Source organism: Hippichthys cyanospilos, chromosome 15, assembly GCF_059441005.1.
Source record: "Hippichthys cyanospilos isolate Australia breed blue-spotted pipefish chromosome 15, RoL_Hcya_1.0, whole genome shotgun sequence".
NCBI lineage: Eukaryota > Metazoa > Chordata > Actinopteri > Syngnathiformes > Syngnathidae > Hippichthys > Hippichthys cyanospilos.
In genome coordinates, this window is record NC_142383.1 from 9519742 (window position 1) to 9538155 (window position 18414).

An 18414-nucleotide genomic window follows, 5' to 3' on the forward strand; every position below is an offset into this window, starting at 1 on the left:
GCATATGTATGTGTCGAATATTCATTTAATCATGTTTAAAACTTTGTGATTCTATAGAGCACATGTGTGTGTGCGTGAGTGTATGTGTGTCTACATAGAATGTGTTTGGGCTGCTCCCTACACTACTGTGAGTGGTGGCTAGAGGGTGCACTGTGGACATGAGTTGTGTAGAATGAGAGAGGGTGAGAGCGAGAGGTAGAGGGCTAGAGAGAAAGACAGCGAGAGAGAGAGAGAGAGAGAGAGAGAGAGAGAGAGAGAGTGTGTGTGTGAGTGCGTGTGTGTGTGTGTGTGTCAGTAATGTATTCCTGCCTGTGGCTGGGCTGGTCACATGGGGGATAGCAGTCTGTTTAAAACAGCCTCAGCTCGCTCACTCGGAGCAGTGCAAGACTCAGAGACAGATGCACACGTTGCCTCTCTCTTTCACACAAGCGCACACACACACATGCTCACGTAAGGAGACGGCAACTTTCCTCTATCGGACTGACACAATACACATCCCTTGCTACACTGGAGGAAGAGGATAAGGAGTGACAGATCAGGAAAAGCAGGCAATAAAGAGGAGGTTCTCAGTGAGTAGCCAATTGATTTTTTTTTTTTTTAAACGTGAAATTTTAATTAGTGTTTGGCTTTTTTGTACACACTCACTGCTGTGCTTATCGTTGCTGTCTGAGCAGGACCTGACAGACTGAGCGTAGGAAAGACTTGCTTGAATGGGACTGTGAGAATGAAAGAAAGAAAGCGGTGCAAAGCTGGCATTCAATATGCGGTACCGGTGCAACCCTGGGATACATCTCCATCAATCTGTCCCTCCGCCTGTGGGAGCTAATGCTGTTAATTAGCAGCGTGTGCTTGGAATGACAGGAATGTCATTGCGCCGAGCTGGAATGGGGTTTTCTCCGAACTCTTGTCTTGTTGTGGTTTTGTAAGCATTGATGTGCTCAAGCTGATTGTAAGAATTGGACTCCCTGACACAGAATCCGATCCACGCCAATTGATGTGCTGATTGAAGGGGATAGACATGTCACAGTTCTCTGTTGTACTGATGTCCTGGAGGAGGATTTGGGCAAGCTTGGAATCACCCGTTGAACTCTCTGTCCCGACTCCCTGTCGTCAACTCATCACATCTTTGACAGGCTCTCATGACTCCATATCTGTGCTTATATTGGCTATTTATACTTTCTTGAAACTGTATATTTCCTTGTGCGAGTACAAACTGGCATGCGATGTGAAATCTCCCATTGTATAGAAAGTGAGAGGATTGCAGCGCTGGAGTTTAGGGGAGAGGAATGAGGGAGAAAGTGGAAGGAGGGGAGAAATGGAGGGGGGCATTCAAAAGGCTGACACTAGCTCGGACAATTAGCCTGGGGAGTGTGTCCTGGGGTGCTATTCTGAGAGGGGCTTTGGCCCCGGGGCCCTGGGTGCTGGGTCACGGGATGCCTTGACCCCTCCAGTCGACAGCTAGGCATGGGAGCCATTATTATGGTCTGATTGATTAGCACTGAGCGGAAATCCCTTTTCTCTTCACTCCTCAGGAGAAAAAGACGAGCGCTTTTTGTCCTTTTGCTGGTGCTGCCTCTGGTTTTCGGACTGAAGTCTCTAAAAATGTCTTCAGCAGGTTTGTGTATTTAATTGGGTGATCGTAAGACCAATGCATGTTAGGTGAAAAGTTGCATCTTTGGGTTGATGGGCTAAAATTTGGTCTGATTGGTCCACTGTTTGCTGATGATGCGCAGAAGTTGGGAAGGGGAAAGTGCAGAAACTCAGCAATTAAAAATGATGTGCAGAAAATGTGTTATCACACCAAATGTAGTCAGCGACACGGTTCCGTATTTGCATTGCTTTTAATTGTCTTCCCATCTCTATCTCCTTTCACTGCTTTAATCTTGGCGGCCCCATCTTTCCTCCGCGAGCCACCTTCCTCCCCCTCCTCCGCCTCCTCTCTAGACTGGGAGTTTAGTGTGGTGTTTAGCCCAGCTCACGGCTGATCAAAGCGGGACGTGTCAGACTAGGCTTAGCCCAGGCACTCCTAATGGAGCGCCGTTTTCATGCCTTGTTGGTGGTGGGGCAGGAGGGAGACACGAAAGTTTGGGGGGAATGAGAGAGGAGGGAGTACAAAAAAAAGGCAGAAAATATGTGAGGCGAGTGAGAGTGAAAGTATCTTAAATAGAAACAAAGCATGATGCTAACAAAACCAATGCAATGATGATAAACGGGAGTACCGGAAAGACAGTTGCAGCTGGTAGGTATAAAAGGGATTCAAACGAAAGCTGTACTGTAGATTCATATACAGTACTTGTTGCATCCAGGAAATCGAAAGTTTCTAATGTGTCTACAACCAAGTGTACCAAACATTCACCTCTTCATCACCTAGACTGCAAAGAATCTCCTGAGATAATCTGGTCATTTCGGATTGGACAATTTAGTCCGGCACAGGATAGCTCCCACACATGGTTTGGTTTTAGGCTGGAAGCAACACCAGACGGGAAGAGGGATTTGTGTGCGTGTTTGTGGGCGTGCGTGAGTGAGTGTGTGTATTTTGTGCGAAGTGTGCATGGCAAGTGAGCAAAAGAGAGAGTAGTGTGTGTGTTTCTGTGTGTTAGGGGACACAGGGATAAATTATAAGAAAAAGAGAGGCCGGTGTGTCTGTCTGTACCATGTGTGTCCACATACCTGCACACATTAAAAACGGATTAGTAAAAAGCTGCACTGGCTGGGGGAAGTAGAGCATCCTCTTTTAAATATGTGCAATCAATGGTTGTTTTCCTAAGAAATGGATTCAGCAGGATGACAAGACTAACTCGACAGAAAATGATTTACTATGAATATAAGATTATACGTTTTAGTAGTTTTGAGTAAATCAACCTCATTAATTGGTTGTTTGTGGACTATTCATTTGACTCAGCTTTTTGGGTTGAACTAATAACACCAAAAGTTGGGTTGAATATGATGTGGTATCTTCTCCAGCTGGCCAATGAAAGATTAATTCAATTGGCTAATAATTTTGCATCTAAGACAAGTTAACTTTTCAAGAGTTTTGGATTGTGTCCTCCTGATTTGGTAGGGTAGTTTGGATGGTTCAAAATATATACACACCAAAATCCAATGTCCACTACCATGGACACAAATGAATCGCCTGAAAAGAAAAACAAAAAAGCACACCTAATATTAAACCGAAGATCATGTATAACATGTATAACAAGGAAGAAATATGGAGAGACGGATTGTGAGTACCTGCACTAAACAAATTAAAATGGCGGGAAAGTGCAATCTTTTGTCTGAAACAATGCGTTAAGCAGCAGCAAACGTAAACTCCCACGCTTACTCTCACCACCCTATCTCTCTTTCTAGTTTGATATGCTACTTTCTGTTTGCTTTTATCCAATTGCACCTAAGGGGTTCAAAACATGACATGATTTTGTTCAGATTCGGCCCCAATTAAGCTGCCTCACTTGCATTTTTGAAATGTGCATTGTGCTGCGGTTTCCTCCCTTCACCCAGATCTTAGAGAAAGGGCACATACTGTTTAATTATCCCTGCTATCTAGTATTGAATAGGGAGTGGTTAAACTGCCTGTATTACTAATATCTCTCGAACTAATGTGTCAGAATGCTTGTTAAATCATGACTCAAAATCGCCCTTTGAGAGCACAGAGGAAAGTATGTGGTGGATGTTTTTTTTCTCGACTGTGATCTATCACTACTTTCTGACTTAATACCAGATGTAATATTGTTCGTCATACGCATTTATCTTTTTTCTAAAACAACACATGCACATAGAGCAACTGAGAATCATTCAGAGCAGAGTAAATGTTCCTTCAGGCTACATTAGAGTATGTTGGGAAACAAATAGTAGACACAGCACAGGAATAAATGATTGAGGAGCAAGGCATTAGCCATCCATCTATCCTTCCATTCATTGATTATCATGGACTAACCTTTTTAGTGTGTGTACTTTCATTAGGGAGTTTCATATTGCATTGTTGATTGTTTCTCTTTGCATGTTGACCGTTACAGATTATTCAATTGAAATGGTCATTTTTTTTGTAAAGTAATTACGGAAAAAAATATACATGTGAAGTTTATTCTGTGGGTAAGAGTGGTCCTCAAACAGCTCCAGATGACTTTTACAGTACCGCAATTTCCGTTTAAAAGCTTCTTTTTCCCCCTATTTTTTGGGGCACTTTAAAAAGGGTTAATTTTTGTAGTTCAACAAATCATGCTGACCATACAGTACATTACATTTATTTTTATTGCCACCTTTAAAGCCACAATTTTGTGAACAGAGCATGAGAAATCGAATTATTTTGTGAAGTATTTCTATTTGACATTTGCAATGTCCTGGGTTGGCTTCTTTATTTGAAACTGTGACATCATTATTATGTATTCTTCTTTGGTCAAGGTGGGAGAGCATCTGCACAAGGTTTCAAGGTTTCCCCACATTTGAGGGTTAATTAGCTTCTTGGAAGAAATCGATATAAAAACAATATAAAGTAGGCATTGTCATTTCTGTAAAGGTGTGAATTTTAATGTATACATTTTTTTTTCGCTCTACATTTAACAAGTTAGGCATTAGCTGATACAAAGTTGGCAGGTCACTTTTTGATGGATGGAAAGGTGGCGGTCAAGAGGTCAGAAACAAGTGACAGGTCTAGCTGAGAAAGGGGGCATGGTTGAAAGACGAGAACAAACACTAAACATGTAAGTGGTGCGGCTGAGAGACGTTTGGCGTTTACATCAACGAATGTGACACTTAGCGCTTGAAGAAGACAACTGAGGGGAGAAACAAAGTCAACTTGAAAGGGTCACCATGGGGACAAAAAGAGAGGCAGATGCGATGTAAGAACACAAGAGAATGAAGCAGATACCACTTTTCCTGAAAGACACATTAGAGCATAAGTGGGACTGAAAGACTGTTGGAAGACAAAAAGCAATAAAAGTAGCAAGAAACCAACAGTGAATATGAGGTTATTAAATTTTGTTTTGACTATTTGGTATATGATAACATAACCATTTGCATAATACAACTGTTAAAAAGACACATGATGGATAAGTCTTGTGTTTTTTTTTTGTTTTTGTTTTGTTTTTCAGAGTTCGAAATCAAACCATGTCTGGAAACATCAAAATCCTTCTGGGCAGACAGAAAAGTCCTATGCAGTTTCTCACTCGTACTTTACTGCCGAGATGTCGTCAGACTGAATGGCACTTATCGACATATCCGCTTGTCTTGTTTCTACACAAAAGATAAACTGATGAAAAGAAGGGAATTATATGCTTCAAGTGGGGAGGCACAAATTCAGAAGTCTCATTTTCCGCTCTGAAACATATTTTGTTTTGTTTATCTGCCAAGCGACATTAAGTTGCAGTTATAGCTTACACCTGTGAAAAGGAAAATAATTTGACCAAAAGCTGTTGAACATACCAATACCAATTTTTAGTTTTCCTTTATATCCGACAACAACAGTTCTCTAGTTTTTCCATTTTTATTCAAGTATGCCTGCTAAGGGATACTCAAACATGACCATTCTCATTTATTTTCATGTTTGTGTGTGTTACTGCGCCGCTAGTTGTTGACATGACTTCGCAGAACCAGTGTGGAGAAAATGTTCACATACTTCTGGGAGTCAATGACTTTAATAATGTATAAAGTTTCCATCAATTGGAGAACATTCCAGTTTAGTTTACTACGATGAGACAAATTTTGTTCACCATTCACAGCTAAACACCTTCTTCACAGTCTGGTTATAGGTGCGGCTGAAATGAAAATGTTTGGGGAAAAAGGGGAAAAAAAGGCTTTTTTTGTGTCTCCTAGCATCAGCAAATCGACTTTGTGAACAGACTGTAATGTCACATTCAAGATATTCAAGCGATTTATTGTCGTATGTATACTTGTACCAATCGATGAAATTCTAATTCTGTTCACTTCCCCGAGCAGTAGACTACATTCCACAATCGAGCAATAAATAAATAGTAATAAATAGCGATAAACAACAAACAGAGACAATAGTGCTAATAATGTCGTGCAGAATATCATGTAGTGCAAAATTGTAGTGCACGATATTGTTTATGCATGCAGTAGATATGTAGGTATGACGTTTTTAAATGGATGATGGAAATGAAATAATACTGCATATAATGGCTTTGAATATTATTTTCAATATGTGTTTTCTTAACATCAGTGATTCTTTTTTTTTTTTTTTTAAATGTTAGTGTGTTGGTGAAAGGACTCTAGGTATAACCACTCTGCCAACACAGTCACAGCGATTACATTGTTGTCCATGTAATATTTATGGTGTTGATTTTGAATTTGGCTTTTGCAAAACACTGGCATGTGATGTGATGGACTCTGTAGTCACCTGCCCATTCTGTTACCTTTGATAAAAAAAAGATATGTAAAGAGTTTTCCTTTTCTTTTTTGATGGGTGGTGAGCTTTCAAACTATTACGTTTTATCTTTAAAACAATAATCAATGCACATTTTATTTTTCCATTAGATTGTAGAGGGATAGTGATAAAGCATGACAACAGAGGCTCAGCCAGGGTCACATTAACGCAGAAAAATCACAATGCTATTCCCAAGGTGGATTAAAGATGCTGGTTTGGCTCCAATTGTTTGGATTTGGAAACAATCATAATCATGGGTCGACATACAAATTTGTAAGAGTTTGGAACAGCGGAAATTTGGAATTTGTAACCTCCGCCTGATGGCATCTTCTGCTCTGTTGTGGTGAAAAATGGCATTACCTACTGTATCCTCTCAGCATGCACACATTTATTTTGCCATACTTAACTGTCAGTGTTTTCTCCACAGGAGTCTATGGGGGTGTTTTTTTTTTTTTTTTTTTTTTCCCCAAACCCACTTTGATAGTTTATTAGCAATGCCTCTTTTGATGGTTACTTTGCACGCTTGATTATGGCTGAAAAGGAGTGGGCGGGCCCTGGGGTTCAGAGGAAGTCTGTCTAATGATATTAACAACATCCTTTATATGGTAGTCACCTCTTGCAGGGGTTGGTGGAAAGGGTAAATAGAAGGGTTGAGAAGTGAAGGAATGAGGGCATAAAGTATTTGTCAAAGAAAACTAATGCCACCCTTGTGTGTGATTTGTAAGATTACCCTGTCAAAGACGGGATATTTCACACAACGTTTTGCACCAAGAGTTCATTCTAAGCAATTATCGACAGGGTTTGAGCAAATTATAAATGCCTCCATATTTAATAGAACAATATTCCTGTTGAAAAGTCTGTGTAAAGCGGGCAGCAGTTAAAGAATGAGGCAATCTTATGCGGGGAAGCCAGAAGAAAAATAAAGGAAGGAATCGATTGACTGGAGACTGAGTGAAAATAAACAGGACAATTATGAGAGATGGATCACCTCCACAGGAATGACCCAGGTCCAATTTGAAAAGGTTAGGCATGCCTACACTATCTTCACATATATTATAGTGAGCTGTCACCCAGCCGCATGTCATTTTAAATCGAAAACTTTGCTGTGCTGTCACTAATCCCCTAGCTACCATGCTAAGGGAATTAAACGTTTATTAATAATAAATATGTCTGAAAACGGAAACCAATAGTTCCAGACCTCAATTATCAAGCAGTTTATGTGTACATTTTGTATTTTTGGGTAAGTGGGAATATTTGGCACCAGTAGATTAAGCCTAAGAGTCGCAATCATTCCGAAATTTTCGAAACTACATAAGAAACTCCCCAATATTTAACTGTATGCACTATTGTGGGTATTTTAACGGTGAAAATTGTTAAGGCGTGTTGAAAATAATTCCAACAATAAATTGAATGTGTGAATAATTTCATATTCAAATAGGAACCAAATCAGTTTAGTGTGTTCCTGAGATATATTATTCGGATTTTGGTGGGAAGATTTTGAATTTTGCCAAAAATTTGAATGTCTGTGGATGAGCAAAATTTTAGCCCTGGAAAGCAGGACATTTTTGGGAGCATGTTGAAATTGGAATTGGGTAAATAAATTGCGAAATTAAGTAATCTTGCCAATTGTGTACAATAACTGATTTTGTGAATTCATTTTGCTGGAAACATTTTGAAAAAAAAATAAATAAAATTTGGTATGCGTGAATTTTTTGAATTTTAAAATGTGTTCCCAAGGGGAATCCAAAGTTCTGAATATTTTACTGTAAATTTCTAAGCACAAGCTGTTTTGATAAATGTCTCATTGGAAATTAATGTTTTATTTTCTGGCCCAAAATGTAAAATAGTGAAAATTTTAAAGAAATTGTGAAACAAGAAAAAAAAATGGTGACATGGATAATACAAACTTTTAAATATGCTGAAATCGTAATTAAGTGCATTGCATGGAAAATGTGGAGTGAGAAACAAGTGGTTATAATAAAAAGATGAAAAATATAACATTTGTGTGAAACAACTAGAAAATGCCAATTGCAATCAAATCGTTTTCAGTCTGTGCGTTGCACAACAGAGCCAACAAAGTCTGCTGATTTTATTTTTATGCATACTGTTCTCAGGAGCTGCTATCAGCATGACCCTGACAGGAATAAGTGGTATAGCTATTGCATGGATGAATGTTTGTGGCGTGAACTTACAATCATGCGTACTTGTCATAACTCAAAAGAGGCCTACACATACACTACACTGTGGTATTGTTGTTTTTGGCGTTAAGGGTACAGCGGGTAAACATGACTCTTTGCGGTGAATCCTCACACTGAACTCATCCACTGCAACTGACAGCGATAGAAGTCTTATTGTTTTTTTTTTGTTTTTTTTTTTTTCCCCGACTTGGCTGGCAGATTTACACAAATGTTATTTTTTTCATCTGTCTAACCCCTTGTTTTATTTAGTTCATGCAAATATTAAACATATACAGTGTTCATGAAAACGTAAATAAATGCACATGTAAATGCATGTAAATGTACAGAACAGTTACATTTATTTTTACGGGCGAGTGCTCTGATCCCCTAAACCTCTGACCCTAGAGTCACCACTAAATCAAGATGGTATTCAGTACATTACAGCATCATATAGCACGGCTCAATAATTTCATCGTTTTCACCTTAAAGAAGGGAACCTTTTTGGCAATTTAGTATTGATGAGCTCATAAGTACAGTTGATTGCTCCTCTTTTGGCAATGCACTAGTGGTGTTGAAATCCCCTTTTATCTGTGTCTGCTGAGACCCATAGTAGAGGGCAGTGTGTTGAATGCTAAGCAGAACCAATGCTCATGTGCTCCAAGTGAATGTTGTCACCTTGACTAAGCTTCAATCAACACCCCAAAACATCTCATCTTCATTTTTCTTCTTCTTCTTTTTTTTTTTTTTTTTTTTTAACCTCATGTGGGTCCATGCTGCTGGATATGTGTGCAGAGTGCCAGACAGCCCTCCATGCAGTACATAGGAAAATCATTTTGCTATACACCTGCTATACACTATATAGCCTTGTTTTTTCTAAAATCAATATATATATATATATATATATATATATATATATATATATATATATATATATATATATATATATGCGTGTGTGTGTGTGTGTGTACACCATATGGTTTATATGTAACCAGATGGACTTGCACTGTGAAAAGATCAATTTTAGCACACTTGAAAAACAGAGGTTGAGAAGTCACAGCAAAAAGTTCCCAATGCCACTTGTTGTACAAACATATAAATTCAGTAAATTCATGCCTTGTGTGTGTGTGTGTAGGATGGAGTGGGGTGCAAACACCAGCAGAATAAACCATCTGCTCTTCTCATTAGGGATATGTATTTTAATTCTTTTATATCCCTTGTCACTTCGTGGATATTGCCACGATGCTTCTTGCCACATTATGTCCGTTGTCATTTAATTTGTTAACATGTGCAACTTTTTTATTGCATATCTTGTTTTGTTTTACTTTATTAGGCTGTGTTATGTGTGGTGGTATTCTCAGTGGCGTCTCATGTAATTTGAATTTTTACAAGGAGAGGCACTATTTATTTAGAGGCACTGTTTTTTTTATTAGATTATAATATATATATATATATATATATATATATATATATATATATATATATATATATATATATATATATATATATATATATATATATATATATATATATATATTTACAGTGTTCCCTCACTTCGTTTTGGTCCCCCCTGCAACACTCCCACTCTCAATCTTCTTCAAATGAAGTCACTTTTGCTTAAAACTAAACTAAGGCTCTTCGACATCTGGCACTGTGTAAGGGTGTTTTTGGCAAGAAATCTACAGGACTCTAAGAGCACAAGCTTGCAGCCTGAGAGTACAAGGCTGTATGTTCTCAGGCTGCACGCATGAGCTGTACACAGATTTACATGTGGGGGAGGGGGTTGGGTGTGGGCAGAATGAACAGAGTTACAACACAGACTGAGGCTGGCCCTTTAAGAGTTGAAATGCAATGGGAAAGGACAAGGGAGAGTGGTAGCAGTAGCTCTATGCAGCAGCAAGAACATAGTTAGTGAGCAGCGCTCTCTGCGCACAAGTGCACTCTGCTATGTGTTTGCTCAAAAAAAAGACTGTTCTACATCCATTCAATGGTTAAGGGAAAAAAAGGTTTTAAGAAGCACATTTCGTACACTTTATTTATGTATGTATAATGTTGGGGATGGTCCTACTTCGCAGATTTCATTTTTCACAGGGGTTTTCCGGTCCTCAATAACGGCAAAAAATGATGGAGAACTCTACATATATAGAAGATGTATATTTGTATGTTTATACATATATGTGCTGTCAAGATACAAATACAATGTAGAGAAGTGCTACATAAGTGTAAAGCAATTTACCATCTACCATTTACATATGTACATAGTAAGGAAGGCATGGCACAGCTTGCAAGCATCACATGACCAAACTCATAAAATTTAGCCACTGTTATGTCATTTTCATTCGAAAGTAAGTGGCAAAATGCCTAGACTTAAATCATATGCTGAAAGTGTACGATTAATCAGAATAGCATTGTTAAACTAGTAAGGGTGCATAAAATATACTTTGGGGAAAAAAAAGCAAAAAAATGCTTGCTTAATTGTATCAATTCATTAAATTTCTACATTGATTTTATTTATTAAAGGGAGCAGACTGACGCATATCTGGTGGGGCACACCCTGGAGTGGCAGCCAGTCAAACCTAGGGCACATACTGTATCCAAGCGGTGTGTTATAACACCTTAAAAAACTTAGCCTAGCTTAGCTGGGAAAAAAGTAAGCCGAGTGCTTATTTCTTCCACCCAAGTGTTCATTATATTTGTAGAAGCCACATTTAAAATCCAATCGACCCATCATCTCGGTGCCCAAAGGCGGCAGTCATACTAGCCTGCTGCCATTTCTCCCTCCAGATGTAACATTTACAGCTCCATCTGTCCTCTGATTGCTCGGTGACTCTCTGCAGTGGTGCGCAACCAACGCCCCCTTTCATGATGCTTTATTTGTTTGTCAAATAAATGTCATTTTCTGTCCGTCATCACAGCCGTACAATACCACATAGACAAAACCTGCAGTATAGCAACAATTGTTTTGACAGAGTAACACGTGTACGTACTTGTGATTAAGAAGGGAAAAAAGATGGTGTTCTGTACAAGCTTGTGATCAGTGGATTAGATTTCATTGTGGAAGCATGTTGAACAGTCAGTCAATTTCCTGCCGCACGTTCAGCTTTCCCTCCCCATGACAAATTCCTCGATTCCCTCACAACACATTCCTAATATATTATTGGTCATGGACATTTTATGGTCCCACATATTGCTTCTTGCTGAGACTGGCAAATATTGAATTGCTTCCACATTTGTGTCTGCAAGGGTAGGGAGGAAAGATGACAGAAAGCTAATCATGTCACATAGCTGTGCTTTGCCTCTCGTTTGGCAAACTTCTACTGAAGGACTTTTCTGATTTTCACGCCATGCTTAAGACATCTCACTTTTTGTGTCTTAATGTTTCTGGCGGGTTGGCTCAGTGGAGCAGTGGTTAGCATGTCTGCCTCACAGTTCAGGGACACGAGTTCGAAGCCACCTCGCTCCAGCCTTCCTGTGTGGAGTTTGCATGTTCTCCCTGAGCCCACGTGGGTTCCTCCTTCACTCTAAAAAAAATGCATTGCAGGTGTACTGTATTAGACATAGTAAATTGTCCTTGGCTGTGAACGGCTGTGTGAATGGTTGTTCTCTGTGTGCCTTACAATTCGCTGGCAACCAGTTCAGGGTGTCCCCCACCTACTGACCAAGTCAAATAGGATACACACAAGCAAGCCTGTGACCCTCGTTTCTGGTGGCTTTTGGCTATTTTTTTTTTTTTTTAATTCAACCGAGGAAAGTTCAAGTTTAGTTTAAAAAGAAAATATGTCTTAATATGTCTTATGTCTTAAAATATGCTAATGTCAGAAAAAAACAAAGATATGGATATATTCTAATTCTACACTTAATCCCATTTGGAATGATTCACAATACATGGATGCAGCTCAAAGACTGACAAATCTGCAGCAATTTAAATGTAGCCAAGTTGAAATCCATAGTTTTGAGAAGAACGGGTTTAATGTTTTGACAAATTCATCCTTCACACACACACACACACACACACACACACACACACACATATATATATATATATATATATATATATATATATATATATATATATATATATATATATAATTAGTCATATCATAAGAGATGAAAACCCTTTTAGCATATATTTTTGTTATATAATTTGAATTATGAATTCTAATTTGAATTCTAATCCCCATTTGGATTGACTTTTGATAATTAATAGAGAAATCTATGAGAGCATACATGCTTGTTTGAAAAATCTCTTCATTTACCTATGTATTTATGACCTTGCATTGGTTCTGTGTTTATGCTACATGATCAGTCTAGTGGTTACGAAGCCATTGCATTTTCATTTGTGAGCGTGTATGGAAGTACTGGTAGTGCCAATAGATGAAATGTTTAAACTAAAGTACATATGGGACCGATTAAATGTAGGCATATTTCTCCATTACTACAGGCAATTTGTTTTAATTGTAGACTTAACCATAATATAGCCTCAAATTTCCTTCTTTCAAGCGGGCCAAATGAAATTTGAGAGTGCCTGTTTAACTAACTCAATTACGTTACAACAATCAGAAAGCGTAAATCCTACTGTAACAAAGACATATGTCATCTGTCTCTATGGATAGTATTCAGGTAAGGTTAAAACAATATGACATTTTCCATCTGGGATTTTCTGTGCTGGAGTTACATGCTGGTCTACATGGAACGTTGGCTACAACATATAAGTATACAGATTATTGATACAAATAGAAATAAAATACTGTATAAATAGAGAGTTCTATTTATTACTTTATTACTTGTGAAATGTGGCTAAGGTATTAGAATGTAAGGCAAAAGCCGTCAAATTTCATACTCATAGAAATACAGAAACAAGTATTCAAATATTTATTAAAAAAGGTGATTTTTGGTAGTCCCCCCAAAACAGTGGCATGTTCTTACTTCACTGTCGCTGAAATTTATTCTCTCGGGGATGATTTCTAATAGCAGTGGCCTTGGTTTGCACTCCATCATGACTGGCTGTAGGGCTGTTAATTAAAATAATCCCAAATTTTCCATGCAGCAGAAGCCTTAACAGCAAAGTAAAAGAACACTTACTGACTTGTCTAAGAACACTGCTGAGTCAGAGTTCATGAGAGACTTAATTTCATTTATAATTGGCTGAAAGTAAAACTTATGGTGGGTACTTTAATTGACAAAGCATACTTGTGAAGTATTAGGACGATGAGTGACCACCACACCCTCCTTTCCTATCTACTTATGTCCACCCTCACAGTTTGCGTTCGTCATATTAAGCAATATTTACAAATCCTGACGCATTAGCCAATTCTTTCAATTATGGGTCAGTTTTGAATCAGCGCCAGGAAAGTTTGTGGACCAGGGTATAAAAGTATGGTGGTAAGATGTATAAATAATTATTTACTGTGGTAAAATTTATTAGAGACTCTAGTTTTCACAAGAGATTATTAAAAGTAATGTACAACAGATAATGTCTGTCAGACAGAATTATGAATATTATTGGAATAGAAGATCACATTTTCCACTACACCCTAAGGGATGTGCATGACTTCTAGTTATTTTTAATACAAAAATGCTTTAAGTTAAAAATACAGGACTCTCATGAGGTTTGACATTCCCACCAGACTTATAAATTGCACATTAATGTGCATATTTTGGCTGCAGCAAGGATTCTGCTCACACTTGATCCGAATATTTTTGTGGCCCTCTAAGAATGACATATTTTATATATGTATACATGACTTGTATTACTGTATGATTATTTTACAGATATTGAACTAACTTTTGCTAATGCAGTAACGAATGTAAAGAAAACTCCATTAAATACCACACCAAAAGGTAGCAGTTGTTTTCTCTATAAATGAGCTCATGGTGTGGCATGTCTGCATCTGAGCTTGTTCTAGCCTCCTGAAATATGCAAAGTTAGCCTTAAAGGGATTTCCAAGGACATAATGGAGTATGCTTGTGTTTTTATTGTCATGATGCGCAATTCCTTGCTCGCCCCCTAATCTCATGAGGCACAAAAACAAAGTCTACATGTGAGACACAGGGAACATTTAATTATTTACATTAGCAGTGGGTGTATGGGCTGGCTGCAATCATGGCCTATCAAATCAGTTCCTTTGTTGTTGTTGTTGTGTCTATATATATATATATATATATATATATATATATATATATATATATATATATATATATATAAGCGCTAAAAAAAACAAAAAAAACAAAATCAAGTGATGACAACAATACTGTACCTTGGTGGTCAACCGATTGACCACCCCAATTCTAGACAATAACAGAAAAAACAAAAACACACACAAACACAGTGAAAAGTTTGCTTCATTTTTCAGTCAAATCGTATGGCCGTAGGAATTTCCACCGTGGAGGCACCCTGGACTGTTAATGAGGGGAAAGGAAAAAGAAGAAAACAGAATGGACTGACAATGACTTTGTAGCAATACAAAAAGACAGAGAGACAGTGACATGACAGGCAGCCAGATGGTCTAATAACTGCAGGAAATATTACAGCTGGCAGGCGCAGAGCAACATTAATGACACCGGTCATGTAAGGGGCCCCGAGAAGAGGCTCTGGGTGCCACTTTATCTTCCTGAGGGTTCATGCTTTGCATAGGGTACATTTAGCTGTACTTGCAAGGTCACGAAGACCTCCTAATTATCACACTATTACCAGAAGGCAAAATTATTTATTTTAACCTTTCACTGTGCAATCACAAATATGTGCACTGGCCAACCGTTGGCTTTTCAATCAAAATGATGAAGGAGCAAGAGTGCAGATTTTACCATCAGCTGCACTAAAGAAACAAAACTCACAGACCGATAGTGATATTTCATCCCAATACTCCCATGGTGACTGTTTGGTAATCTCGCAGTCTTTTCTTCAGTCCTGCAATCCCTTCTGTCTTATCGCTCTCAGAGGTCTTTATGAAATATTCTGACCAAGCTCCAACAGGGAGCACATAATTAGAAACCACTGAACCATGACTCTGACATGAGGGCTTTTCTCCTATCTGTTTGGACAAGCCATGCTGAAGGAAGGGGGGGGGGGGGGGGTCAGCTGTAAAACATCTTTATGGTCAGAATGCTACACCAACCTGAAATGTCCTTGATTACATTTAGACAGATATGCGGAAAACGAGTGGGAGAGGGAAAAGTGCGTAGATGCGGCAAGATGGATATATTGATAAACGGTGTTTGTGGGAGGGGAGAAACTGAAACTGGAAAAGAAGAGTTATGATTCACCTCCATTTAAATCGTTTTCAATGACCGGTGCAAAAATCATCAGTCATCTCCTTGACATTAATTGTTTGGCTTCACCTGACACACGGGCATAAAATCAATGAAGATAACAGCAAGTATAGTTTTGTTTTATTTTAAAACCTCTGGAGTTAAAACATATCCAGTTGCAAACCAGCATGGAATTTGAGACCGGTTGTGTCTTTTGTCTTTCTGTGTGCCTTATTCTCAATTAAGGGGTCATGGTGTGACTTTGTTGACTTTGTCCCAGTATGGCTTCATTATGTTTTTGTCACGGTGTAAGTAGCTCGTTATTGTGCAGACGGCCAGTATTAGCGAAGGACAGCGAAGCCTTTGGGACAGTTTCATTACCGCATGCCCTTGATGCATTGTAGAGGTTCACACACAATGCTGCAAAAATGCACACAGACACAAAACAGTCAATCATATATTTTCACACATAATATACTTGGCATGCAGTACCCTAATTCTCTTTTTTTTTTATTATTATGATGCTCCCTTTCAGATAGATGCATATCCAGCAGCCAAGGTGGTTAATACACATTTATGGTTTTAGAGATGACCATTCAATCATTAGAATCCTCTTATAGCCTTTACATCAAGAAATTAGGGTATAAAAATCCAATCTATGTCCCAGAATTATGGCGGACGTAATGAAGGTGGAATATGATGGTGATTGTTTTTCCTCTCATCTTTTGTGGAGGTAGTCATTTGATTCCAAGGAAGAAAATACCCACACATAATGTAATACATGATTTGATCGATTTAATCTATCTCTAATCCCACCTAAACAAAAAAAAAAATCTCAGATAAAAATCCTCAACCAGATTTTTTTGTTTGTTTGTTTTAATAGAAATGCATTGTGTGATTGTTTGATTTATATTAATGTATTGAGACTAGTATCAAGTGCTGGTGGCAACCACCAGTTTATATTGTAGGTTCAATTTGAGCAACATCTATGGACAGCAAACTCATGCATATCACTCTACCTTTATCAAAGGTGCCATTGGGGCGTTTTCTAAAGATAAGATTTACTTTTCATTGAACTGTCAGCTCTTACACACCCTTGCTTTTTCATTTGTGCCTTCTCCCACCGAATTTGCACTCCCAGCCACCATAGATCCTGTCACAATTTGTCCAACACAAAGACATTTATCCCGCTTTACGATTAACATCAACAACTGTCATGACCTGTGGGGTTTGGTGTGTTTGTTGTTTTGTCTCCCTCTTGAGGCGTTATTAGGTAATTGCTCTTATTTTCTGTTGGCATCAAACTGCCTCCGCTTCAACGTGTCACGACAATGCTGGTCTGCTATTGGTTGGCGTCTCAACTCCCTAAAATACTGGTCTACAATTGGTCAGCATAATGGGGTCACGTGGTCAGGGGTACACACATGCTGTGATCACACAATCTGATGGAATCTTTTATATATATATAAGCAGGTGCTGAATTGGGTGTTCACTATCTGAGTTTATGTGCTCGTGTTAGTGGTGAGCTACTAAACTTGCCATATTTTGCTAAGATCCCAAATAATTTACAAGTCCACTCTAACATACTGTTGAGTGAGCGTTAAAATCAATTAAATCAATCACCCACATTTTAAAAAGTCGTGTCTATGCTGATGAGTTCCCACCCTTATCACATGTACCCAATGCACACGATTGGCATCCAAAAACAGACCAAGAAGCACCGAACCGATATCTGACTCTGTGATCCCAAACACCTGTCTGCCAATCTTCTTACCATATTCTGTGGCCAAAGGATGCCCTGTGTTTGCTTCATGTTTATTCATATCTCAAATTGTGTGTTCACAGCATGTGTGTGAACAGTCTGACGGTCATAGATAAGGTGGCGCGTATCTTATCAGCTGAGCCAACCTATCTCAATCCCTAACAAGCCTCAGGTGCCATTCCGTGTTGGCATTTTCCCATAGCATCCCATCATTTTCATGTCAATTTCATGCCATTTCCATAACTGTCGGTCTTCTAGCACCTTCTGAGAGGCATTTAACACACTTTTTAGTCAGATTCTCCTCCTTCGTTTCTGGCTCAATCCCCACTTTTATCTACACTGAGCCCTTTTGATCTTTGCAGGTATTGATCCACTTGACCCTGTCATCTGACACTCCTGTATTAGCAAAACCTATACCGCATACACTAACCTACCCTTTTCTCCTTCTCTCCTTTATTAGAACTTTACAGCTTAATCTTGACATCTCACCCAAATACCATCACATGTAATATTTGCCAAAAAGTTAAAATTTGAGGATATTCTCACGCAGCTGGATGCCCAGCACCATTCAGAAAATACAAGACTATGCAAATGAGTATTGCTTGTTGAACCAGGCACTTCCTCATATTAATCACATGGGTATTTATTTTTTAATTGGAGAGATAGACTTACATTTTTTTAAGTATGATGCTAATAATGAGTCATGAAGTAGGCTGATAATTAGTATTAGGAGCCAATATTCCTTCATAGTCAAAATGAAAATGTCTTGGAAAAACCTCTTAAATTTATGGAAAAATATTTATACGTAATTATTGCACTTTTCCAGATTGACAGTATTTTTTTTTAAATCT

At 38.4% G+C, this 18414-nt stretch overlaps 1 protein-coding gene across 2 annotated transcripts in view; it reads left to right on the plus strand.

The window, feature by feature from the left end:
* Window positions 1-347: 347 nt before the first annotated feature.
* Window positions 348-18414, plus strand: part of cntfr (ciliary neurotrophic factor receptor) — a 197841-nt gene continuing 179774 nt past the window's right edge. For both annotated transcript variants that reach the window (XM_088434167.1, XM_088434166.1), the window contains exon 1: window positions 348-569. The gene's annotated coding sequence lies outside the window, so the exon portion shown is untranslated. The remainder of the gene's footprint in view (window positions 570-18414) is intronic.